Consider the following 5434-nt stretch of genomic DNA (forward strand, 5'->3'; position numbering starts at 1 on the left):
AGTTCTAGTTCAGTTCTAGTTCAGTTCTAGTTCAGTTCTAGTTCAGTTCTAGTTCAGTTCTAGTTCAGTTCTAGTTCAGTTCTAGTTCAGTTCTAGTTCTGTTCTATAGTCTATAGTCTAGTCTTGAGCCAAGTCTTAAGTCTAGTCTATAGTCTGGTCTATTGTCTTGTCTCTTAGCATTTTATTCTTTTTCGTTTGAGTGTGCCACACTTTTAGTTTATTATCTTTGAAATTGTATTAACTTATATTAATAATTAAATTATTTCCATTTCTCTACCTGTGCAAGTAAACTCTACTTACAAATATATTATACTGCCTCCTTTTAGGCGCTTAATATTTCAAAATCATATTTAGTTTATTGATATTTATGTTAATAATCCTCATAAGAAACATTGACTCCACTTAGTTTGCTTTTCACGAGAAAAAACATTAAAGTAAATTGCATGTAGCATACTTATCATTATCATTGATGTGATTAGCTCTGACTTATCACACATCGCCTTGTAGTATGTAACACTAATAACAACAATACGAAATTGTATTGCAAAAATATAGCCAACAATCGACAAACATGTTGATATGACAATGTTGCCTTCTTTTCATTTTCACCGAACAATACATGTTAAAATATTAATTATAAGCAATTGACTCCATAATCGTTAGATATAACATGAACAAGCACTTACAAAATAATTTCTAATATAAACGTAACAGTACAGAAAATTTCATTAAAAGATGTACAATTTTAGGAGGTTGCACATATAATCAAAACAATTTTATTTCAGAATAATTTTCTAAACCAAGTTTGCTTTTATTTTGAGAAAAATTTCAACTACCCTAAACTAAATTTCCACCACTGTTGAAACAAGTAACCAAATGAAAAAATATTTTCACAATAAACACGCTCACCCTCCAAAAGAGTGCCAAAGCGTAAAACAAGTGCTATGTTGTAGGCCAAAGATTTTACAGAAATTTTTATACCCAAACAAAACAAAAATAGTTTTTTTCTATTTTTTTGTCAAAGTCAACCATACAAACAGTCCGACTACATGATTTTAGTCTACGCTGTCAGCAGTTATTGTACTCTAGAGTGTTATTAATGACGTTGTTATGACTCAAATGCAGTGATAACAATATAAACTACAAATTATTGTAGTTGTACTCGCATGTACTCATTTATAGATGTAGTATAAACAAAGGCGTCCCAAATAATAATATAATAGAAGCATAATTTTAGGTGATTTATAAGTAGTAAAAGGAAAAAACAAAATTAAAAAATAAAATGATTTTTTATTTATGTTGACATAAACCAGAAATAGCACTAAACTAGAACTGAACTAGAACTGAACTAGAACTGAACTAGAACTGAACTAGAACTGAACTAGAACTGAACTAGAACTGAACTAGAACTGAACTAGAACTAGAACTGAACTAGAACTGAACTGGAACTGAACTAGAACTGAACTAGAACTGAACTAGAACTGAACTAGAACTGAACTAGAACTGAACTAGAACTGAACTAGAACTGAACTAGAACTGAACTAGAACTGAACTAGAACTGAACTAGAACTGAACTAGAACTGAACTAGAACTGTACTAGAACTGAACTAGAACTGAACTAGAACTGAACTAGAACTAGAACTGAACTAGAACTGAACTAGAACTGAACTAGAACTGAACTAGAACTGAACTAGAACTGAACTAGAACTGAACTAGAACTGAACTAGAACTGAACTAGAACTGAACTAGAACTGAATTAGAACTAAACTAGAACTGAACTAGAACTGAATTAAACTTTGTTTACAATGAAAAAGACAACATGTTTGTTTTAAAAAATTTCCCTTTTAAAAATTTTAAAAATCTGAATTTAATTAATATTTTTTTTACATTTAACAAAAATTGTATGACCATTTCCCTTCCCTGTTATTTTTTAAATCTAGTGTTTTATATTTATTTAGCCTACTTTAAGGATTACTCATAAAAATATGCTTTACATTTAAAATCTCTACTAAAACATACATATTAAAACCATTTACCAGCAGCTTAACTATATAATTGTTTTGACAGCCGTTAGTTTAATGTAATTCCCAAAGAATTATAGCATACTTTTAGTCGTTTGATGTTTTGAACAGTTTTATAGCAAAAAAAGTTAACAATAATTACTTTTAACAGTATTTTTTATAGCGGCTTAGATAAGATTAACACCTATAAATTACATGACATTAGATTACAAGTTAAAACTAGTGGAGAGGAAAAAAACAAAACATTCTTTATATATTTTAGTTATTAATTGTTAAACAACTAGAATCGGTTGGGAATATTGCTGAAAGTTAAATCGTGGCAAACTTTTTCTGTAATTATTATAACATAATGTCAAGTTAATCAAAAAAACATCTAAAACTATGCTATTTTAAACAAACTATTAATAAACAATGTTTACTGTTAGGCGTTTTAAGTTTAAATGATATGTTGCCTACTTTTGGGCCTACTTTTTTTTTAAATATTTACAAAAACTTTTTATGTATAAGGCAAATTTTTTTATTCAATTTTTTTTCATAAAAGTATTTTTTTCTGCTTTAAAATGGGTTTCTCCATCTGTTTTATCTTCAATTTTTGGTATAACATATTTTAAGGCAACTTAAAAATTTTAGTTTTAAAGAAAAAACTTATGAGAGTTTGAATTATTGTTTGTACATATTTGCATTTTTATTCCCAATTTACTTTTGATGGATGACCAATCATCATTCCTATATTAGGATCATAGCAAAAAACGTACTATATTAAATTCGAATTTATAGAAAAAAAGAAAACACCCACTAGAAAATCAAAATATGGATTAAAGAAACTTAAAATAAGGGCAAAACACCTAAGATTTGTGAAACGGATTATGGGGTAATATAAGAAGGGTAAGAATTGCAAAGATATTTAAAAAAGAAAAGAGATTGTGGAAAGTCAAGTGTTTGCCAAAACTGTTAAAAATAAGAAAACAAGATTATATCATCTTTTCGCCTGATCTACTAATGCCTTAGGGTTTGGGACAAAATGTGGTTTAAGTACTTAACTTGATTTTAAAAATTTTAATTAAAAAACATATTTCTTAAACAATTTATTTTATTTTCATAAATCTTATTAAACAAGTGTTTATTTGCATAATTTTCTTGTAATATTTTATATTTTTTTCCATTGCCTACTTACGAGAGTCTTAAACGATATAGTTATGAAACTGAGTATTTGTAAAAACAAACAAATATGTTATTGATTTTAAATGTCAGGTTTTATAAAAAAGATTTTATACAACTTCTATCTCGATATACATATAAGAACTAAATAGAGGAAAATATTTTGTGTTTACCTTTTAAGCAGCTAACAAAAAAAATACAGGATTTAAAGCCTATTTTAAGGAGCCTGCAAAGACAAAAAAAATCAAAGTTGTGTAAAAGTCTTTTAAATAAAAATATACTTTAAATGAAAAAAATGTTTCATAAAAAAACTTAAATACAAAACATCTATCTAAAGCACATGTTACAAATTTTTCTTGAAATATTTACTCTGCTAGACAAAACCCTCAACACTATATTTTTTCTTCTTTTTTTTAGCTTGAAAACATACTTGGTCAAGTGATTTTTTGTTACCACTCTTACACATAGTTTAATATTGACCACTTGTTTTTCTTTATTTTAAGCTCTTAAAAGGGACATATACATATATGTATGTATGCATTTCCCTACGGTTTTGTGCGTGTGTGTGTGTATTTTTGCAACATTTTAATCTTATTGAATTTAAAGCCAAAAAGGACCAATGACCAATAACCTTTGTTTCCTTTTTTTGCTTATATAAAATGTTAAGAATTTTTTATATTTTAGGAAAAAACATTGTCTTAAGTTTTTTTCTCTTTTGGGAAGTAAAAATCTTTAAATTACATATATTAACAATAAAATTGTATTGATATTTATTTGTTTATGGTTTATTAAACAAATTTATTATAAAAGGAAATCATGGTTTTAGTAAGGAAATATCATATATTTAATATCAGCCTAAAAATATATAGTATTAATGCTCTTCTTAATATATGCAATTGTTTTTTTTTATAAATTTCTTTTTTAAAATCATAAAAATATTTTGTTTTTATTAAATTTCTTATATTTCTATAAATTCTTTTAAATTTCATTAACGGTTTCTCTATAACTTTTGATAGCCTTAAAGTGTGCTTTAATTAACTTAATATCAACTTTAATATTCACACAAAAGTATGCTAAACAAATATTTCTAAACAAATAAATTAGCAAGAGTAATTTTTCCGTCTCTTTGTTATTAATACACAGACAAAAAGCTTTGTCCATAATACTAATAATGTTCTACTTTAGCAAAGCATTAAATTACACTAACACAGCAAACATATTATTACAACAAAAAAATTACAAGAAAATATATATCTTTAAAACTTTTAACTTAAAGAAAAGAACGAAAGAGAAGATTTTAAAAATTTGTTTTACAAATATTTTTGTTTAAATTCCATTTTAAATAACTTTCAATAACCAATTCAATTACTCAGTCTCTAGCGTTTTGCAAAAAAAACATACACAGCAGCTATTTCTGCTTGTCTTTATGTCCGCTACTCCCCTCAGAACGCAAAAAATCCTCTTTTAATTATACACTTAACTGAGCATACTTATAGGCGTTAATAACATTACAACTTGTCGTTGTTAAACCATACTCACACTCTATCTATTTATTCTCTCTATTATAAAAAAATGTTGACAAGGACAACAACAACAACTACAACTTTAATTTACTACATTACAACCACTACCAAGGAAGACAACAGCAGTTTATAATGTGAATCACCCACTAACCCACTCTTAACTACATTGTGTTGTAAATAAATAAATAAATATGCTAAAATGTTTTGTTATTGTATTAATTGTTTAAACCATAATGTTGTAATGTAATGCCAACAGCAACAACAATAGTAATATAACCACTAATACTATGAAAACATGTAAAATATGATAATTTCTTAACGGATTCTTGTTGAAAATATTTCAATTATTTTTAAAATTGTATGTCTGACAGAAGATTGTTGACAGTTATGTTAAGCAAAATACAAAAAATTAAATTCATTAAACTAATGAGATTTTAAGAAAATGGAGTTGAAGTACAAACCAGTTTTTAGCGCAAATCCTGTATGTCTCTAGGATAGCTCTAGTCTGTCAGTCCAGATGTCAAGGAAACACATAGCAACTTTACTAACTAACTAACTAACTAACTAACTAACTAACTAACTAACTAACTAACTAACTAACTAACTAACTAACGATCTATCTAACTATCTATCTATCTATGTATCTATCTATCTATCTATCTATCTATCTATCTATCTATCTATCTATCTATCTATCTATCTATCTATCTATCTATCTATCTATCTATCTAT

The 5434-nt window shown here is 26.6% G+C and overlaps 1 long non-coding RNA gene across 1 annotated transcript in view; it reads right to left on the reverse strand.

Annotated features, from left to right (window-relative positions):
- Positions 1-5434, reverse strand: part of LOC124419944 — a 61131-nt gene that overhangs the window by 43577 nt on the left and 12120 nt on the right. The window contains exon 2 of the long non-coding RNA XR_006940934.1: positions 3353-3405. This is a non-coding gene — a long non-coding RNA (uncharacterized LOC124419944). The remainder of the gene's footprint in view (positions 1-3352; positions 3406-5434) is intronic.

Source organism: Lucilia cuprina, chromosome 2 (assembly GCF_022045245.1).
Source record: "Lucilia cuprina isolate Lc7/37 chromosome 2, ASM2204524v1, whole genome shotgun sequence".
NCBI lineage: Eukaryota > Metazoa > Arthropoda > Insecta > Diptera > Calliphoridae > Lucilia > Lucilia cuprina.